The sequence below is a fragment of the Macaca mulatta genome, chromosome 6 (assembly GCF_049350105.2).
Source record: "Macaca mulatta isolate MMU2019108-1 chromosome 6, T2T-MMU8v2.0, whole genome shotgun sequence".
Lineage (NCBI taxonomy): Eukaryota > Metazoa > Chordata > Mammalia > Primates > Cercopithecidae > Macaca > Macaca mulatta.
Window position 1 is genome coordinate 146,078,915 of NC_133411.1, and position 22,825 is coordinate 146,101,739.

A 22,825-nucleotide genomic window follows, 5' to 3' on the forward strand; every position below is an offset into this window, starting at 1 on the left:
CTACTATCCTGGATCCCATTGGTGCATAGAAGTTAAGAGCAGGATCTTCAGAGTCAAACAGATCTCAGATTTCTATCGCAGCTACCCCCTAGCTGTATGACCTTGAGCAAGTCTTTAAGTACCTGTGAGGCTTAGGTCCTACAACTACAAAATACAGGGCACCTATTTCAATAGGGATGTTACTGTGATATTGTGATATAAGAAGAAGTACATATTTGGTCTCTGCTCTGGTTTCTGAGACAAAGCTCCTAAAACTCTTACGGAAAGATTCTATAGATATGGAATGTTTTGTTCTACTATTTGGTCTTTGACCCTGGCTTCTAGCAGGCAGTTCCTAAAACCCTTGGAATCTCTGGAGTGATAAGTGTCTTTCTATGCTAATGAGTTGACTGGCATTTGGGGGCCCCAAGATAGCTTCAAGATGGGGACTGGTCACCAGAAAGACCAAGGTATGAATAGAGGGTTGGGACTTTCAGTTCTACCCCAACCTCTCGGCTGGGGAGAAGGGCTGCAGGTTGAGTTGATCACCAATGGCCAATGATGTAATCAATCACGCCTATGTAATGAAGCTTCCATAAAACCCACAAAAGCAGGGTTCAGAGAACTTTTGGATTGTTGACACAATCCAAAAGGGTGGTGCACCCCAAGAGGACGTGGAAGCCCTGCCACACAGCTTGTCCTACGCATTTCCTTACCTGGCTGTTCATCTGTACCCTTTGTAATATCCTGTATAATAAATGGGTAAATGAGAGTAAAGTGGTTCCCTGAGTTCCATGAGCAGGTCTAGCAAATTAATCAAAGCTGAGAAGAGGTTATGGGAACCCCAATTTACAGCCAATCAGTCAGAAGCACAGGTCACAACCTGGGGCTTATGACTGGCATCCAAAGGGGGGTCCATCTTGTGGGAGTGAGCCATTAACCTGTGGGATCCGACGGCAACTCCAGGTAGACAGTGTCAGAATTAAGTTAAACATAGGACATCCAGTTAGTGTCTGCTGGAGAATCAGGTGTTGGTGGGGAGAAATCTTCACATATTGTGGTGACTAAAGGTGAAGTATTCTGTATTGAGTGTGCTGAGTGTGTGAGAGAGAAAAAAGTTTTTTGTTTTTTTTTAATGTTTCAGACTAAAAATCAGGGACAATCAGAAAGTGTTTCGCCCAGTGCCTGGCACATAATAAGTATACAATATATTGTAACTAATACATGAATGATGGTGCAATTTCTTAGAATCCCTTTAAAGCATAATTCTTTCAGGATTAATTTTATTCATTCAACAAATATAAGCTGAACATATACTATGGGGCAGCCACTGTGGATTCTGCTGGACAGAAACAGACAGCAGGAATTGTGCACCAACCTTGGCCTGATTTGCCTGCATAGTGCCTGATTAACAATCTTATCTTGGTCAGGTGAAAAGCCCTATGGTTACTTTTTCACTCCATGACTGACCTAGATGCCCTGCACCAAAGGCAAGGAGCCTTAGTCCTTTCAAACTGCATTTCCAGAATTTCCTCAATTTGTATTTTGTGTGTTGCCAGATTGCTTCACCCTGAAGCTGAGCTTCCTTGCAGTAGACAGTGTCAGAGGCTCACTTCTTTTTTTGTTTTGTTTTGGTTTTTTTTTTTTGAGACAGAGTCTCACTCTGTTACCCAGGCTGGAGTGCAGTGGCGCTATCTTGGCTCGCTGCAACCTCCGCCTCCCGGGTTCACGCCATTCTCCTCCCTCAGCCTCATGAGTAGCTGGGACTACAGGCACCCACCACCACACCCGGCTAATTTTTTGTCTTTTTAGTAGAGACGGGGTTTCACCGTGATAGCCAGGATGGTCTTGATCTCTTGACCTCGTGATCCGTCCACCTCGGCCTCCCAAAGTGCTGGGATTACAGCCGTGAGCCACTGCGCCCAGCAAAAGGCTCACTTCTTGCACGTGGATAACAACCTCAAGTGGTTGGCTGGACAAAGATGCTGCACAGTCTGTTGAAATAGAAATGTGGGGAGAGTGGGGTAAACACAACCCCAAGCTCAGCCTCTGACCTCCCAGACTCAAGCTGCTGCTGACCAGGGGGTAGGTGCTCAGCCAGGTCTAGGGGAGGTCAAGGCAATGAGTCTTGGTTTCAATGCACTGCAGAGGCCTATGCAAATCACTGTGGATCCTTTCAGGAAGGAGAAAGGCCACTGCAGCAGCTGGAGACCATAAATGGTGATAATCTGGGGCAAAGTCATGGGTTTCATTCTTGATGAGGGGAAAAAGAGTGGAGAAATCAAGTGAAATCATCCACCCCAGCACTATCGTAGTGATAACTACCCTTTACTGAGCACTTGCTATTTACTGAGCACGTGTTCATTACAGCTATCCCCATTTACTCATGAGGAATCTGAGGCTTAGAGAGGATAAGCAACTAACCCGAGGTCACATAACAAGTAAGTGCAGAAACAGACCTCACACCCAGAGAGTCTCATAGATTCTGCACACTGACTATACTGACAACAACACTATTCAGAATTCATATTTTTAGACTTGATGAGCCAAGCTCTGTGCAGAGCAATTATATTCCCTTTTTGTGCTATCAAACCTCCCTCGAGTAAGTGCCATTGTTATCCTCATTTTACAGAAGAAGAAACAAACTCAAGTCACATTACACAAGTGGGTGACAAGGCCAAGGTCTGTCTCTAACCACCATGCTCACAAGAGCACTAGATTAGGAATCTGGAGACCTGGTTCCAGTCCTGTCTTCACCACTCAATGACCACATGCTCCAAACTAATTCAGTATCTTAATGAGCCTCTAGTTTCCCATCTGTGAAATAGAGGAACAATACTTCCTTCTTGGAGTCTGAGTGAGACTCCAATAGAATGGCGCAGCACGCACACACCTGGGAGAATGGTTATTACTGTGTTGATAATGACCTTCCTGCCATCTGGGGTTGCTGTTGTATACAGCAAGGCCCTGGAACCAAATCTTGCCCTGGTCTCATCATTTTAATTCATTGTGTTCTTGAAGCAAGAACAGTGTCAACAGAAGTTCTGCCAACAACAACAACAAAACCAATGTGCATCTGTTCATGTCTGCATTTAATTTATACCAACACTAGGAAACTTAGACCAAAGAAAACTGCAACCAAAACTCAAGTGCAATGACCTTTGTCATTATAATATTCCTTAATATTTAGCATAATACCTAGTCTAGGACCAAACACATAAGAGTGAAAATATTTCCAAATGACAGTAAATAGTTAACAAAATTACTGTTACTTATTGCTATGAACTAGACATTGTACTATCTCAACTTACCTCCCCAACCTATAAAAAAGAGATTATTTTAATTTCTATTTTGCAAATGAAAAAAACTGAAGCTTGGAGGAGAGATATATGTTGGCCAAAGTCACAGAGTTGGCAAGTGGTGCAGCCAGAATTGAAACCCAAGTTTGTCTGAATCAAATACACAGCCCACCTCCCGAGAGTACCATTGCCGAGGCACAATAAAAAAACATCCCAACACCAGAAAGTGATGCCACTTCTACAGGGCTGAATCCGCCCTTGCAGAAGCATGTGGCTCCATCATTCATTTAGAAAGAAAGGATCATGTTTATCTGCTTCACCAGTATTTCTCTACAGCCAAGCAGACTTGTGGCACATTGCAATCACTCAACAACAACAACGATGTCAGATGACTGATTGAATAAGCATGTATTAGTAGCTGTGGTCTATACCTTCAAACCAATTGGGATAAATAATAAGACACAGGCATGAAAAGATAAACAGAAACAATACCTCACATCCCATGTGCCAGTGTCAGGATACAAATGAGAAGAGATAAGGGGGAATGAGCAAGAGATAGTGGGGCCTCATGTGGTCAGGAAACTATATTTGAGCTGAATTTTAAAGAAAGTACCTGAATGAGTAGAGATGACATGAGGCAGAATTTAGAGTATATTACATCATGATCAGTTTGTTGTAGAAATATTCCACTCCTATGCAAATTTTTTAATTCACAAATCCTACCCCCAATTTTTTTAAACAAAAGCTCAATGTAACCATTACAAGGGAAAAGTTAATATTTACTCCTTAATTAGGTGCAGACCAAAGGCATACCATGTCCTAAGCACACACACACACTGTGACTCAATAAATGAAAGATAAAGTATTGCCCACAAAAGATACTGGATAAATATTGGCTAGTGTGGGTGGGTAGGTGGCAGGGTCTATAATTTCAATTGGAGAAAACAATATTTCTGAACGCTTACTATGTGCCAAGAACCAAACTTTCTGTAGGTTTTCACATCTAAGAAATATGAGAAGGATGTTTTTTACCTCTATAGAAAACAGGTATATTCCTTCCAAATTAATGTTAAGAATCTGGTTTGCACCCGGGCAATGAGGTAAAATGTCTTCTAGGCAGCCTCACCCACTTGGTGAAATCACCCTCTACACAGGTCTGGCCTTCAGACCAGGAAAGGAAGAACTGTGCTCTGCCGGGTCCTTATCGTCAGATTCTGCCCTCCCACCTAGAGAAGACTTACATCAACTAAGCTTTGAGGGACAAGAGGAAAAGCCACGGCACTAAAATGTCTCGTCTTCAGTGAGAATTAGAACAGCTGTGATGACAGCACCTTCCTGGAATGTAAATTTTACTGGATGATAATTTTACACATTTTTCATACCAAAATAAACACAGATATGTTAAGAAGTAGAATTCAAAATGTGTATGAGTTTTTAAGATGAAACCTAAGACTTCAAAGAAATTTAAGGTTTATGAAAGATTGCTTCAGGCCATACCCCAAACCTCCCAGCAATAGGGTTCATGTTCCCCTACCGTGAGCAGTTTGTGGTAGAAAGTTTTGGTAAAGCTCTGAGTTTGCCAATTTTTGTAGGTTCAGGAACCACAAGGTATCTTTAGGATAACTGCACATTTTTGATCTGATGCATAAGGGTTCATTTCAGAGGTTAATCCTCAGATTCTATGCTAAAGTTCTTAGGACCATGTAACTACCTATTCTAGAGATAAAGAAACTAGGGTTTAAAGAGATTAGTGGCTGGCCCAAGGTCAAACTGTGGCAGAATTACGGTTCCATCCAGGTTCAAAGTCAAAGCCTGGCCCCTCTTTTATACAGCAAATGATGCAGGGGGCTTACCAAATGTACAATGAAAGGATGGCTCATCATGTAATGCTCCCTATGACATGAGTTCTGGAGTGAGTGAGGATGACCAGGCAATCCATGGCATGGCAGGGAAAGGGGGCACTGAGGTAGACCCTAAATGACAGGAGGGACTCAGACAGAATGGGCGACATATTCAGCAGGTGAAGGCTATCTTAAGCAGGGGTCTCAAGATAATCAAATGAGATGCTTGTATATGGCCCTGCAGAGCACTGGGCCCATAGAAAGCATGCAACAAACAGTTGTTACGGCTCAACATCCAAACATTTATAAAATACTCACCCAGGGCAGCTATTATGCTAGTGATAGCAAATAAAAATTGTATAACATAGCAATATTTCTTTCAAGGATCATGCAATAAGGCCAGGAGCAGTGGCTCGTGCCTCTAGTCCCAGCACTTTGGGAGGCCAAGGCGGGTGGATCACTTGAGGTCACAAGTTCGAGACCAGCCTGGCCAACATGGTAAAACCCCATCTCTACTGAAAATATAAAAATTAGCCAGGTATGGTGGTGCATGCCTGTAGTCCCAGATACTCAGGAGTCTGAGGTGGGGGAATCGTTCGAACCCGGGAGGCAGAGACTGCAGTAAGCCAAATCATACCACTGCACTCTAGCCTGGGCGAAAGAAGGAGACTTTGTCAGGGGGAAAAAAAAAAAGAAAGGCTCATGCAGTATGTTAGTAAAATAAGCAAGTATGAAATGAGAGAATGAGAGCAGGGGAGAATAAAACACCACCCAACTCTACCTGGAGGAATCAGAGTTCGGGGGGTGTGTGGTGAAACTATCACTGGGAAAGGCGTAAAAGAGGTGATCTTTTGGCTGACTTTCAGGATAACTAGGAAATCACAATGGAAAGAAGTGGGCAAAAGTCATGCTTTAAAACAGGCATAAGGCAGGCATTAGGAGGCTTGAGGACAAGGAGAGGATCCCAGAGGCAGGAGGTGGGTTAGGAGGCAATTTTCTGAAGGCCTAGGTCAAGAGAAGGGAGTAGAGACCTCAGACTTGACACTGGGAACAGAGAACAAGACAGGGAGGTCCATGAGAAGCCACAAGGAATCAAGATAAACCAACAAAGACAACAAAACTCAGTTGACTGAAGAATTTCTTTTCTGTACTGGAGTCTCTTTTCAAACATAATGAATAAATAAACATGCTCCTAGTGACAAAGCAGCATTTTACCTCTATCTAAATCACTCCCCAGAGCCCATGGTTGTAGAAGCACTGAGAGAGCACCATCTCATCCAGCAGCAACTCCTCTCCTTGCAGAGGCCCCTGGGCTGGGCAGCACTAAGCCGAGGGGAAAGAGACAGAGCTCAATAATGTGCCAGAGTCTGAGAACAGGCCCCACTTTGCCTTGCCTCCACCCAGGGACACTGGACTAGAGCCTTCCCCACCACAGCCTCTGTTTCTGATCTGTAAAACATGGACTCTGCGATTGCTTCCAGCTCAAATGCTCTGATTCTAAACATGGGATTTCCTCTTCAGGGATGGGACATAATATGCCTCTGGGCTGCTTAGAGGTTGCCATCCACATCCAAATGTCGGTACCACACTGTGGTTTGAAGTAAAAAACTGCTTGGCAAAGTCAGCCACTGTTACAGAAGGAAGTATTCACTGTACTTCTTATATTAGTAAGAACAGCTTGATAACATTTTTACTGATCATCTACTATGCAAAGTACTTAAAACGCCTGACTCAGTCATAGCAATCTTTTGTGGTAAGATGTAACATTCTCCTTTTACTGATGACGAAATTATAGCTCTGAGAACCTAAGCAATATATCCAAGGTATCACAGTTAATAAGTGATAAGCTGGAATAGAAATCAGGCTGTGTGGCTCCAACCCTACTCCTATCCATTATACTGCACTATCTTACTTACCCAACCTCATCCATCTATATTACTACATAGGTATAGATGGTCAGAAGGTGAAGGAGATTTGGCAAGACCCAGCTCAAGATTGCCAGCACTCACCCTTTCCTCCCCTAAGGCAGACATGGCTAATCGATTACAGAATTCTTCCCCATTGACTTGTGACCACTAATCCATTTCTAACTAATCAGAGTTCAAGATGAAGCTCGATCCTTGATCTTCATCTCTGGGATAATAGAATCCCATCAGAGGGGTGTAATTTGTTTAAGGAAACACAGCTTGTTAGTGACAGGGTTGGAACTAGAATCTTGGTCTCTTGACTTTCAGTCTAATGGGTTGATGGTAAGATCTCCCTATGCAAAGGACAGTGCCTTTTCTAACTGACCAGAGAGAAATAATATAAGATATACCAAAGATGACCACATTATCAGGTGCCAGAGGAGACTGTTATAAATCCAGCCCTAACACGTGGGTCTTGGACATTACAAGTTATCCAATTAATGGCCATTGTAAAACAGCATTCCTGCTTTGTTCTGATTGAAGTGAACAATTTGTAAAGCTGAGAAATTAACTTTGTTTCAAGGTAACAAATATTTGAAGTTGGAATCCCAGAAAACTTGTGAATTAAGCAAAAGAACAACGATGCCACTTATTTAATCCTTCTGGAAAGACTAGATTTTATTCAAGCTTTGCTGGGAAAATTGACAAGTTGTATGACTCAGCTACATCAAACAAATGAGCCACTGGTCTCATTCCTGAGACACAGCAGAAGCGACTTGCCAGAATTGAGTCCTATAGTAGCCAGTCAGGTTCTTCCCCTACATGTAAGGTGTACAACAAGCACAGGTGGTCCCAAACCTGCCCAAGGAGGAGCTCCTTCTCATCAGACCACCATACCAGACAATACCACCAAAGGTAACTAGCTGCCAGATGCCTGGGCAGAGGCGGCATGGTGATATGAAAGAAAATAATCAACAAGGAAAAATACAATGCCCAGGCTGGCTCCAAGCAGGCCGAAGTGGGACAGACAAAATGCAGGGTCCCCACCAAGGCATTCTTTTATTGTAAGCCCTGCAAGGGGGAACCTTAAGGAGGCATATGAGAAGAAACCTGTTTTATACAAATCTCTCTTCCCTAGGATCTCACCTGGAATCTCTCCAAATAGACGACGGCTGCCAAGTCTGCACACAGGAAATGCTAGCATCACCCTCTTAATTTGTCCAGTGGCCTGTTTACACAAATATACTGTGTTCTTTGTGTGAACCTGAATTAATGATGCTAAGATGACAAAAATCACTCATCTAAAAGTATTTGCAGAGTGGTAAGTAATCAGGATTCTGGCAGTGGGTGTAAAAGGGACCTTTCATTAAATGTTAACTCTTCCTTGTGAGAGGTGGAATTCAGTGGAGGCAGAGGGGTTGGAAAATGTAAGAGTGTCCCAACACTTAGCAGGGTCTGCCCCAGGGAAAGCCAGACATCTCTGCCGCTAAAACGGGCCTAATGAGCCAGGAATTGGCATTGCTGCAAATACGTTTCTTTCTAAAAGGGGATTCACTATTCCAGGACTCACATTTCTGAATTCATGAAGGTAAAATTATAGCAATTAAGAATCATGGGTTTTTTCCTCCAAATGAATAGCAGCTCAAAATACCACCAAACAAAACTCCAGGTCAAATTTCATGAGAAAGTATACCTTATTGCCAGAAAACACACAGATGTGTGGAGAAGCAATAAATGGCACAATGCCTTTGCCCAGTGTTCTAGAGCTCATCGTGATCAAAGTATTCATTGAACGTATGCCTGTCCAGGCTGTGTTGAGTGCTTAGGAAACTGAGGTCTTGGCCCTGGCTGGGCCCCTAGTCTACTTCACTGAAGATAACCTAGGTGACCATTTTTCCTGGAGAGACATGATGATGTTATAGAGCCTCCATGGTGTCTTTTAGAGCTGCTTTGCCTCCTTAGAGTGAGCAGGTCCTGAAGAAGTAATTAGAAAATGTGAACCTGTCTAGAGCCATGGCCTTCAGGATTCTCTTGGTCTAGACTCTAAGCCCTGGGCAACCCACCCAGTACTCCATCTGCCCCAGAAGCAGATTCTGAAAGGATAGCCCAGGGTATCTAGACACCATGCCCTCCATCTAGTGGGGTCAGTTGCACCTCCTGACCCAGGAGGGTGGTGTTTCTAGATAGAGCAGCAAGAACCCATGTTTGAGAGGAAGGAAGACGGAGATCACAGAGACAGAGCAGTGCAGAACAAAACCAAACGACCTCAAAATCATGTCCTTCACATCCCATATTGACAACTCCTCATTTCCAAAAGCACTGTTTCAATTAAATCTGTGGAAAAAGAGAAAGACCTTCTCTCATTTTGGGGGGCATGCACATAACCAATCCTTTTACTTGAGTCGCCCTGACTGGCAGTGCCCCCCAGGATGCGTTTTGAGTCACTCTCTATAGCACTGGCTGTGAAGCCATGAATGGATCATCATTTTCTAAGTATTATCACATGCAAGGCACTGTACTTTACATGGATTTAGATTACTTAATCCTCAAGAAGCCCTGTGAGGTTGTTTGTATTTTAACCCCACTTTACAGAGGAACAAACCACATCACATAGTATGTAATAATTTGGCCAACATCACCCAGGTCTGAGTAACCACTGTGAACTCCACTGCCCTCTAGTGTAATTGTTGGGCTTCTCTAAACGGCGAGGACACGAAGGGCAATGACTGAGTTACAGTCATCTGTTTCACCTTAGAGAGGAATCACTGCTTGGCAGGCACTGAGCAAATGGTCACTAAGAGGATATGTCAGCAAATAGGTAGGTAAGAGAGTGAATAAGTGAAGTTTGCTAGTCTCCATATTGAATCCTCAGCCTCTCTCGGGCACACACACAGTTCCAGAGCAGAAAATGTTAACATTCAAAAGAAAGTCTAGTGAAAAAGTCCCCCAACTTTTATTAAGATGTTTGACTTTATATCCATGTTTTCAAAGCATCTTTGCAATTATTCTTAGAATCACTCATTTAACACTCCACCACAGTAAGCCAATAGCCACAGAAACATGGCCAGCAGAAATACATCTGCTTAAACAGGTGTGTCTCACTTTGAGAAAAACTGGAATATAAAAACCAAATATCTATGTAGAAACATAAATGAGGGAGGCATTCCAATTTTAAAAGGATTCACAAGTTTCCTCTAAATAGCCTGTTGCCTTGGAAATTTCCATTTTAAATGTCTGATTTCAGCACCTCCCAAAAATCCCATCTTTTAAATGTCTGTCCATCCTAAGGTAAATGACCAATGAGTTATAGTTACTAAGAAAATCACATGGCTTCATGTTATAAAAGTCCAGGCCCATATCAGAAACTGACACGTGCATCCAGCTGTAAAAAAGCGCTAGAAGATGCAGCATGCCTAACCCCTCTAAAATGAAAATTATTACAAGGCAATATATATGACACACAAAGGTCTTGTTTCAAGGAATCTGTACCAACAAAGCAAATAAAAACTTCAACAAATATATATGTTATAAGGAAGGTTGCCTCATCTCCAGGTGTTGACAACAGCATGAAATTCCTAATAACCAACACTTTTATACATCTTCGATGAGATATTTTCAGTTTCAGTCAATGACTGAGATGACAATAGATTCCAATTTTAGGAACTTAACTGTATTATTACAGCCATGAGGATACAACTATCAGAACCATTCATTATGATATCTGTTTAGACTGTAACTAAATTCATTTTCTTGGCATGAATATTCATTATTTTTCTTTAATTGTTGAAATAAAAGTAAGTGTGAATGTCAATCTTCTCTTCCAAGAAAATTAACATCTGAAATATTTCTATGGAGAAACAAGGCAATGATGAAAATGATGAATGAATACTTCTCCTTCTGGGAATGTATACAACCAGTTATTCTGCCCACGGCATCTCAGGGAAGCAGCACCCACCCTCCACAAGGCTCAGGCATTGGGTTTGTTTCTGTCTGATGAGAAAGCCTTGATCAGACTCCATCTGAAAAGGTCTTCCTGGTGTCTGGCTTCTTTAACACACCAATTGTCATGCTTTTATTAATACTCCCATCACACAGGACAGCATGAAGCCTTGAGTTTTCTTGTTTTATTTAAGGTACTAAAAACTCTGGCTTTTATCATGTCACATACACAGGCCATCAGGAGAGAGGACAAAGTAGCTCCAGAGTATCAAGGGATCTAAAAACACGCAGGCTGCCTGGGCAAATCCAGAGCATACTAAGAATATCTGTTTAAGTGCTTCTATTTGATTCCCACCCCTACTTCAGAGTAGGTGGGGGGAACCTCTCTTTGGGTAGGGCCATTACTGGGGCCAAGCAAAATACTGTCAGGGGCTCCGTCACCAAACAGTTCAGGTTCAGTATCAGATCTTAAGTGGGAACAAAGGCTAACACTAGTAGCTAATAGGAACATTTAGTAAATTTGTGCATTGGCTTTCTGTGTATACATAAATCATCAGGGATAATTATCTATAGATTTAAATAAGACCCTCAATTAAAGCATTATCTCTCCTGGATAATCACCGACTCTTAAAAGAAGAGCACGGATTTAATACAACTGTAAGAGGGAGACCCCCTTCACATATCTGTCAAGTGGTTAGTCAACATTTGTTTGGCCTCTACTGAAAAAAGAAAAAAAAAAGACAATGAAGTTCTAAAAATAGATGCTTGAAAACTGCAAGCACATCATTTATGTGTGGGTTTAACCATTTTCATGAAGACAGACATCCTGGGTAAGTCAAATTAATTCAACACAAATTCATTGAGCACCTACTGTGCTCCATGTACTCCTGATACTAGGTCTAGAATGTACTTTCTCAAAGGGGGCCACACTGTCCCTCAAGGGAGTGAAAACTGGTTTTTGAGGGATGAAAACAAAATCTTACACTTCTTTTTACATATAAGGCATAGATATACAAATAACATCTAAACAGATACATGGCATATTAATGGCTTTAAATTTCAGAAAGGGGAGAGGCAATTAGGAAAAAAAAAATCTAAAGTCTTCTTAGGGTAGTGATAATGAAAACAACTGTTGAGACACGCTGATCTAGAATGACAAAACTCCCTACTTGTATGGAGCTAAGAGTCTACCGGTGGCATACAGATGATAAACAGCAAGTGTCCATGCTATGGCAAAAATAAAGCAGGGAAAGGAGATAACAACTGGGCAGGAAGAGACTGAGGATGGAAACAGGAACAGACCACCATTTCCATCAATTAATTTGTCACTTTTCTCACAATCATGATGTGAGAAAAATGAACTTCTGATGACAAATTCAAGGGGTAGCCCCTATAACCCAAGGCAGCCTGTACATAATGTGCTATAACATGCAAAAAAAAAAAAAAAAAAAGTAAAGTAAAAAGCATGACAATGAAACAACAGGTCTATCTATGGGGGATTGTCTGTTCCCTGTCTGTTCCCTACGTATTAAAACAGCATGAAATGCCTAATAACTCAGCTTTTGAAATATCATCTTTGATGACACATTTTCAGCATTTCATTTGTGCCCTTTATTTTCCTCTTTCCTCACAATTGAATACGTAGTTGGCTGTCTTAATTCCAGGGTCCATCCATTTGAGACTAATGATTCGCCATTTGGGGCATGCTTAATGACTCCCAATGTTATCTCCACATTTATGAGACCCAGGTTTCAACACATATTTTCAACAGTGAGATGAAATTATTCTCATTTGATCACATGTTGATAAAATAATGAGCAAAAACAAATTCTAAAAGTTCAAAAACTTGCTTAAACATGTAAGTTTGTACAAGCAAAGGTAATGATCTTGCCAAAAACATGAACTGTTAGCTGACATGCCCTGCCAGGGTCCCTGTCTACTCAGGAACATCTGAAAAAAATATAAGCTAGTGAACAAAAGGGTCATTTGTGGGCATCAGTTCATAACGCACAAAATAAAGTTTATGAAAAAGTTAAATCGGAAAAAGTGGGAATCACTTTAGTGCACGCACCTACTAAATAATAAGAGAATGGTTAAGAGTCATTTCATGAAGTTGACTTCTGAGGTGTTTTTCTCCTAACTAATGATGCCATGGAGATTCCAACTTCCTGCAACACTCTAACATTATAAAAGACGCTAAACAAACTTACTCTCCAAGGGAGAGGCTGATTCCTTGCAAAGAATAACAGCATAGCTCAGCACTGTTTGTTAAGTTCAGCCTCCCTGTGGCTTTGCCACAACTTTTCTACAGGGAAATTAACAAGAAAAGCTCTCAGCTTAATATATTATTGGAACTTGTCTACAAGCTTATTAGGAAGGAGAAATCATAGGGAAATACAGTCCGTCACTGGATGTCTCCAATATAAATCTGGAAAATGGTAAGACACTCAACAGACAGAGGATTGCTTGCCATGTAGGCAGGATATACACATACGTTGTGACTTAATTTACATTTAGCCAGGTTCTTCCTTGGAGTAAGTGACATGCTTTCAAGGTACAGACTCCAAAGTTGGGGTCCATAAGGAGAAAACAGCCAAACAGAAATCCTTAAAGAATGTTAGCTGGGAAAGGAAACTGCTGTGAAATCAAAATGCCAGTTCATACCTGATTCCCAAAGTACCTACCTACATGCAGATTTCACAACCAGGTAGGAACTTGAAAAAGCATCACCGATCAACCTGAAAGTAGCAAGCTGAAATTCAGAAGCTAACTCTATTAAACTTAATAAAACGGAAACCTCATACACATGGCTTCATGAAGGTGTCTAAGCCTCTGCCAGATTCCTCTTCCCAGTTAAAAAAAAATTGTTACTTCTAACTGTTTAATAACAAGAAGAAAATCCCCAGGGAGACCCGCAGGCAGCATGGGAGCCTTGTCCTTCTCACAGGCTGCTACAATGACCTGGGAAGACAATTAGCCAGGCTTCCTCCCGCACTCCAGGTCTATGTTTTAATGGCTTCAATCACAGGGGGCTGGAAGCACAGGTCCAGCCCAATTTAATAGGCAGTCATTCACTTGCGGTACATTTCAAGTGTAAAATAGCTCACTTCATTTTCTTGGTTCCTGTTTATGCTTCTAAAGTTACTCTTGGAGAGAAGATTAAGCACCGTTCTCCCCGAGAGCATGAAAGCCCTTCATGCTCAATCCCTTTGCAGGACTATATATTGAAATATCCACCAAGCCAGCCCAAGAGCCACACATAGGAAACCCAGGTGCTCCTGAAATGGGCCATCCCCAGAAAAGCCAGTACAAGAGCAGAGCATGACAAGAGTTAGACTTCAATGGCCAAGTGCAGACCTGGGCTCAGGTTCCATCTCTACCATTTTCTGGTTGGATGATCTTGAACGAATTAACTGCTCTGAGCCTCACTTTTAGTCATTATGAAATGGAGACAGTAAATGCAACTACCTCGTAGAGGTTTCTGCAGAAATAAAATAGGATAATGTTTACAAAGCTTGGTAAAGTAACTGTCACACAGTACACACACAAAATTGTTAGCTATTGTCATCAATGTCTTCATTAAGTACTAATGGGTATTAAAGAACTTTCAAGTTTCACTCAACCCCTACTCAGGTGTTACCTACAACTATTTCCCCACACAGAACCTTCCCTAAATGGATCCAACATGTTCACCCATACTCAAACACTAACTTAGACCTTCCGCACTCTCAAATGCTAGGGCACGCCACACAATGCCTCAACATACACATTTGATGTAGCAGTGGTTCTTCACTTGAGCATCCTTTAGAATCACCTGGAAGGCTTGTGAAAACACAGGTTTCTGACTCTGTCATCAGAGGTGCTGATTCAGCATGTCTGAGGTGGAGCCGCAAAATTGACATGTCTAATACTGTTGGTACAGGAATCACATTTTGAGGACCACTGTGCTAAAGAAAGGAGAAAGAGAAGCCAACTTCAAGAACTGAGAAAGGAATATGTGGAAACAAAAGCTTGTGAGATGCTCAGAACCAGGAGTCCAGCCCCCGAGGACACTAGGAGGTCTCACCTCAGCGAAGTCTCCTGGTGCAGGCAGCCTTCTTTCCACTTGGAGCCAGCCTTACCAGGCTCCTGGATCTTGGACTGTTGGGCTGACGCAAGGCCACAACCTAACAGGGACATCCATACCCAACCTAAACCCTGAAAAGAGGTGGGGTTTTTGAAACAAGACTATCAGTGAACTGCACACCCTCCTGCTCAATTATCATCTCTTCCTCCTCTGTGTTAAAGCAATTCTGCAGCACAATGATTCTTCACAGGGAGATTGATGGGCATCTTTCATGCTAATTTATTCTGGAGTTGGGAAGCCTTTATTTCCTCATGTCATGAAGAAAATGATGGCAGACATTTCCAGTAGAAATGCCACTGCATTCTTTATAATGTCATTCAGCTGCTGCCAGAATTAAACTATTGACCAAATTAATCTGTTTACCACACACGTTGTGGCTTGATCTCCTTGCCCCGAGGGCTGAAGCATCATGCTGCAAAGGCATCCACATTTATTCTCAGTAAGTGATGCTAGATTGCAAAGTGCCATGCATGCAGGCTGGGTCTTTAATGCCATGGAAGCCCCCAGAGGCCACCTCATCTTCCACTGTGCTTTACCCACTTCAAACCACCCCCTACTTCCTTCAGGGTTAAGTCCAAACCCCTCAACATGGCTGATGAACCCCATATGATCAGACTCTCATTTTCACAGCTTCCAATCGCCTCTGGTCTCACTCTCTACACCCTAGGGAACCCCTACCCCCAGGCTCAAGACTTGCCCATCTCTGGGCCTTTGCACAGGTTGTTCCCTCTGCCTGGAAGATGGCCCTCCCCTGCTTTCTCTAGATGTTTATTTTCTACCTGTCCTTCATTCAGTTTAAGTATAACTACTGTGTGCCCTGTAGTATCTTATACCTCACATGTTACAGCAATCATGTTGCTGATAATTATTCGTATTCAGATTATAAGCTTTGTGAGGCCAAGAGCCATATCTAATAAAGTACCTAATAAAAGACATGATATAACAGGTGCTCAACAAATATTTATAAATGAATGCATGGATAGCTAGCTCTGACAACTCCCTCTTTCAACTCCCTCTGTTATCCATCTGCAAAATGAGGAATTTTGACTAATGATTTCTAACAAGGTTTGTGACTAGGGGACAAAACAGGGGCTCCAGAGAAGCTGCAAGAAATGAAGTTCAAAGCACGCAGGGAATCAGAAGACCCTACTCCAGGACCTTTCTGTCTTTTGTGAACTACAGTACTTTTCCCTCAGTTTTAAGGCAGTGCAACGGCAATACTCCTCAAAGCATGGACCCCGAAATCCTGAGGTTGCAAGGAAGTGCCTCAACATCTATTGTAGAAAGCAAGGGGTAGGCCAGTCTTAGAAACTGTACCTTAATCCATTTTATGTACTATGTTTTAGGTGAGAGTTCATTTGGAAGAAAAGTAGATTTTGCTGCTTACGAAAAAGAAATTTGAAAGCATGAGCTGAACTGGTCACCGAATTAGGATTTAAAGCACATCATGATCAGAGGGTCATGAAATCCTGATAATCCTCTGGCTCTGGTATGCTCGAAACAGATGAGTCTTTGAGAATTTGGCATCTCTTGCCCAACTCACTACCAGGCATTGAGAATTGCAAAGGAGCCTAAAAGCCTTCTACTCTGGTGAAAAGAACAAAGCTTATTACACAGCAAAGTCTATACAGTAAGGAAACACAGGGAATAACGCATATTCAATAATTCTCTTCGAAGAAAGGTCATAGCTTCAGATCAGACCCTGGGGCTTTGCAAACAAAGATGAGGGCAAGTTATCATAGGAACAAAGGGAACAGCCAACAGTGCCAGTAACTCCGCCTACAGACCACCAAAGCAGATTTGTGCCATAAGCTTGTGCCTCTTAGACCCTTCCCTCCTCTGAATCTTTCTTGTCCTATTCCTTGGGGCCTCATGTGAGACAGATACATCTATGAAGAAGAACCACAAAACTCTGTGATCTGGACATTTCCTCATCCATATCCAATGCAGAAAAAGTGTAAATACCTTTTCTTTAATAAAGCGAATGAGCCCAAATATGCAATGATGAGCAAACAAAACCTGTTTCTTTTTCTTTGCATTTTCTCCTCTTCAATTATCTGTAAACAGGAATACATGGCTTTCTGACCAATGCCAGTTGACTTGAGCATCCCTGAATGACTGAAGCCCCAGTACTCATACATGATACATGGTTGGTACAACTGCAGAGAGGGCTTCAGCCAACATGAATGACCAAGGAGGCTGTCACTGTACACAGTTTGTAAAGATGGCTCCCAAGCCACAGGGTAAGCCTTAACCAACCAAGTGAGACTTCAGACTGAACACAGAAGTGAATCACAAAAGGACTTCTTTCCAAGACCCACCCAATATGAGACTTAAAAAACTAATCATCAGCCAGATGCAGTGGCTCATGCCTGTAATGCCAGCACTTTGGGAGGCTGAAGTGGGTGGATCACTTGAGGCCAGGAATTTGAGACCAGTCTGGCCAACATGGTGAAACTCCATCTCTACTAAAAATACAAAAAATTTAGCTGGGTGTGGTGGTGTGTGCCTATAGTCCCAGTTACTTGGGAGGCTGAGGCATGAGAATCATTTGAACCCAGGAGGCAAAGGTTGCAGTGAGCAGAGATCCGGCCACTGCACTCCAGCCTCGGTGACACAGAATCTGCCTCAAAACAAACAAAAAAAAAGAAAGAAAGAAAGAAAAAAAAACCTAATCATCTTCTCAAAATATTGCTTGAATGTTACTTAGGTGGAATTGCAGTACAAAATTGCAAAATTTTAAAAATCACCCCCAAGAACATTTTAAATATGTTTTGCTGAGGGGCAGAAAGCATGTACAAATATAATATTTTCAGTTTAATTACTACATAGTAGCTCTTACCCAAATAATGAATTTACCTTGGAGCATGTCAGAATTTAGGAACAATCTAAATATACTTCTGCAATCCCGCATTGGTCTTGATTCATGAACTTGTTAGAACTTACCCTGGGTGGCTTTCAGTAACCAGATGAGCTCACGCACTGCAAATACAGGTGCTGGGAGCAACTAGGGCTGCCCACGCCAGGCCTTCTTAAATTCTGATTGGGGGAATTTGTGGTCAGACTGGAGCTGTTCCTGGAAAAGCATCATCCCCACTAGACATACAATGGGAATCTTAAACCCACCTTGTCTGGGATACAGCAGGAAACTTACAGACAGAATCAAATGATGAACTGATTTTTGCCTTTCCATTTATAGTTAAGAACAGTAAGATAAAGGGGAGAAGAAAAGAAAATAATGTATGTTGATCCTGGCGAAAGTGTGAATTGGGACATGTGAATGCATGTGAAGCAAACTCAATGTGAACTAGCTCAGCCAAGGAACACACCTCCCTAGCTCATCAAAACAAAGAGCTAAAAGCAGGGCTGGTCTCAAGGATGACTGGTACCAGGGGCTAACCCAGTACCAGGTCCTAGAGACACCTCTGGTAGCTCTCAGGCCCCCAGTCACGCCTTTTGATCAGGAGACAGACTCTATGGGAAGATGACACTCTCACTTGAATCACAAGATTAGGCAAGAGGAGAGGCACATCTGCTAGAAAGGTGGATAGCTAAGGTCTGGTCAGACCAAACAACAGATGTCCATAACAGGGGGCTCAGATGAGAGATGTATTAAGCTAAGAGCAGCCTTGTCACTGTGCTGTAGAGTGCAGTCCCCAGCCTTTTTGGCACCAGGGACTGGTTTCGTGGAAGCAAATTTTTCCACAGACCAGGAGGTGGGGTAGGGGAAAAGGGGTGCACAGAGATGGTTTCAGGATGAAACCGTTCCACCTCAGATCATCAGGCATTAGATTCTCATAAGGAGTGCACAACCTAGGTCCCTCACATGTACAGCTCACAATAGGGTTCGTACTCCTATGAGAATCTAATGCCGCAGCTGATCTGACAGGAGGCAGAGCTCAGGCAGTAAGGCTCACTCGCCCGGCTGCTCACCTACTGCTGTGCAGCCCATGGGTAGGGGACCCCTGCTGTAGAGTAGTAGACAATGAAGGCAGCCTTTGACCTCTGAAGGAAAGGCAATGCAAGACTCGCCCATGCTCCACTCTTAACAAAAGGGGCTAGTCAGAGACAAGATTGGATATTCTGGAAACTAAGCTCTCTCCATCTTTCTTTATATGCAAACATCTATTGGCAACCACCTAATATCAACTCAGAGCCACTGAGCGCACATAAGATGCATGTTTGGTTATAGTCTCTTGGGTAGCTAACTTCTTAAACTTTGTGCAAGAGCCTTGTCTCAAACCAATAGCATCCCTGCAGAAAGACAGACCCAGCAAGTCAAAGACATTCACACCCAAGGACTTGAGGATTCTCCTTGGAAAGAAAAATCGTGCCGTCAGCTTCCTGCAAAATGAATGACAGAAGGAACAAGTGAGAGCAAAACAAAACACCACAGCCTGGGCTGTCTATTAAAAAGCAAATACTCATAGGTAATGTTTATTTTATTCTTTGTGCTTATTTGGAAATTTTAAACACAATGAATCTTTACTACTTCTTTAAGAAGAAAAGTAAAACTTCATTTTAAAAAATATATAACATCAGAATTAAGCTGATATGTATTAAATTATTTCCTATGTATCTACCAACTTTGGGGATAGGAATTTCAGATGTCACATTGTTTAGTCCTTTTCTATATTCTTTTCTGAAAATATTATAGTAGGACCAGTTTGATCATTTTTAATACTTTCAAAATATAGTAAGCCTGATCACATCATATTTTTACTGAATTTTTTATTGAGATCATTATGGATTCATATGCAGTTGTAAGAAATAATTCAGAGACATCCCATTTTCCTTTACCCAACCTACTCAGAAAGTGACTTCTTGTAAAACTAAGTACAATATCACAATCAGGATATTGGTGGAAAAAATTCAATCTTATTCAGATTTTCTCAACTGTACTCACACTATTTGCGTATGTGTGTGTATGTATGCCTAGTTCCACATAATTCCATCACATGTATATCTTCCTGTATCCACTACCATGGTCAAATACAAAACAGTTCCATCAGCACAAGGATCCCTGGTGTCACTCTTTTTTTTTTTTTTTTTTTTTTTTGGAGATGGAGTCTCACTCTTGTCCCCCAGGATGGAGTACAATGATGTGATCTCGGCTCACTGTAACCTCCACCTTCCCAGGTTCAGGTGATTCTCCTGCTTCAGCCTCCTGAGTAGCTGAGATTACAGGCATGCACCACCACAACCAGCTAATTTTTGTATTTTCAGTAGAGACAGGGTGTCACCATCTTGGCCAGGCTGGTCTCAAACTCCTGTCCTCAGGTGATCAAGACCTGTCTCAGCCTCCCAAAGTGCTGGGATTAAGGCGTGAGCCACTGCACCTGGCTAGTGTCATCCTTTTATAACATACCCACCTTCCTGCTGACCCTGCCCCCTTGATCCCCTACTATCCCTAACCCCTGGCAACTACCAATCTTTTCTCCATTTCTAAAATGTGGGCATTTCAAAAATATTATATAACTACACAGTCTATAACATTTTGGGGACTGACTTTTCACTCAGCAAAATTTCCTGGAGATTCACCCAGGATGTTGCATGTATCAGCAGTGCATTCCTTTACTATTGCAAAGTACTATTCCATGGTTTGGATATGCTATAGTTGGTTTAGCCACTCACTCACTGAAGGACCTCTGGCCTGATTCCAGATTGTAGCTATTATAAACGAAGCTGCTATAAACATTCATGTGCAGGTTCTTACATGAATATACGTTTTCATTTCTCTGGGATAAATGCCCAAGAGTGCAATTGCTATACTCTATGGTACTAGCATTCCACAGTGACTGTGTCACTTTACATTCCCACCAGGTACGTATGAGTGATTCAGTTTCTCCACAACCTTGCCAGCACTGGGTGTTGCCACTATTTTTCACTTTAGCCATTCTGATAGGTGTCTAGTGGTATACCATTGTTATACTTTAACTTGCATTTCCCTGATGATGGTGAACATCATTTCATGTTCTTATATGCCATCTGTATATTCTCCTTGGTGAATGTCTCTTCATGTCTTTTACTTATCTCAAATTGGCTTGTTTCTTCACTCTTGAGTTTTAAGAGTTCTTTACGTATTCTCAACATTCGCCCTCTGTAAGATATGTGATTTGCAAATATTTTCCAGTATAGTTTGTCTTTTAACTTAACAGAGTTTTTCACCCAGCACAAGTTTTTTTTTTAAATTTTTTAATAAGTCCAGTTTACCAAACTTGCCTTTTATGAATCAGGTTTTTGGTGTCAAGTCTGAATTCTTTGTCTAGCCCTAAATCCTGAAGATTTTTAATGTTTTTTTCCTAAAAGTTGTATAGTTTTAAATTTTACATTTAAGTTCATGATGCATTTTGAGTGAATTTCTGTCTATGGATGAGGCTTCAGTCCAGATTCGTTTCTTTGCCTATGAATGTCCAGCTGCTCCAGCACCACTTATTTGAAAGGCTGTCTTTTCTCCCTTGAATGGCACCTTTGTCAAAAAGCCTTGAGCATATTTACCTGGCTCTATTTCTGGGTTATCTATTCTGTTCCACGAATCCATGTGTCTATCCCCCTGCCAGTACCACACTGTCTTGATTACTGTAGCTATATAGTAAGCCTAAAATCAGGTAGAGTGATTCCTCCTACTTTATTCTTCTTTGTCAAAATCGCTTTAGCTATTCTAGGGTCTGTGCCTTTCCATATAAATTTTCAGAATAACCTTATCCGTGTTTACAAAAAACCTTGCTGCAATTTTGATAGGAATTTCATTGAACCTGTATATCAATTTGAAGAAAATGAACATCTTTACCATGTTAAGTCTCCAAATCCATAAACAACATACGTCTTTCTATTCATTCAGGTCTTCTTTGATTTCTATCATCAGTGTTTTTTTTACTGTAAGTATAACACAATTTGTATTTGTCAATTGAAATAGATGCGTTATTCTGCACTATCATGGATGGAGGGAAGATCTTTGTCTTAGGCTACATGGAACATACTGTGGCAGATCCCAGTCCTGCTCATCATATTTGCCCACTTGGACACCGTTCTAGACCTGCATCAGTGTTTGATAATATTCAGAATACCGATCCTAAATATCAGCAGTCCTCAACCTGTTTGGCACCAGGGACTGGTTTCATTGGAGACAGTTTTTCCAGGGACCAGGGGAGGGACAGGCAGGGATGGTTTCAGGATGATTCAAGTACATTATATTTATTGTATACTTTATTTCTATTATTACATATGTATGAAACAATTATACAACTCACCATAATGTAGAATCAGTGGGAGCCCTGAGCTTACTTTCCTGAATCTAGATGGTTCCATCTGGGGGTGACGGGAGACAGTGACAGATCATCAGGCATTAGATCCTCATAAGGAGCACACAACCTAGATCCCTCACATGTGCAATTCACAACAGTGTTCAACCTCCTATGAGAATCTAATGCTGCTGCTGATCTGACAGGAGGTGGAGCTCAGGTGGTAATGCAAGCAATGGGGAGCGACTGTAAATACAGATAAAGCTTTGCTTGCTCACCTGCTGCTCACCCCCTGCTGTGTAGTCCAGTTCCTAATAGACCATGGACCACTACTAGTCCATGACCTGGGGATTGTCGTAAGTGTGCATCTAAATATTTCTTTTTCTTTGGAGTAATTATAAATGATATTAACTTCAATTTTCACATATTCATTGTTAGTATGAGCATATTCACTTTTTTTTCTTTTTTGTTATTGATCTTGTATCCTGTGACT

The 22,825-nt window shown here is 41.8% G+C and overlaps 1 protein-coding gene and 1 long non-coding RNA gene across 7 annotated transcripts in view; both read right to left on the minus strand.

Annotated features, from left to right (window-relative positions):
• The window catches only part of SPOCK1 (SPARC (osteonectin), cwcv and kazal like domains proteoglycan 1), a 515,462-nt gene that overhangs the window by 233,155 nt on the left and 259,482 nt on the right, over positions 1 to 22,825 (minus strand).
• LOC144341550 (uncharacterized) lies at positions 1,523 to 21,192 on the minus strand. Its single transcript, XR_013418559.1, has 3 exons — positions 21,136 to 21,192; positions 5,690 to 6,062; positions 1,523 to 1,745 (listed from the first exon to the last, which is right to left on the minus strand). It is a non-coding gene; the product is annotated as an uncharacterized LOC144341550 (long non-coding RNA).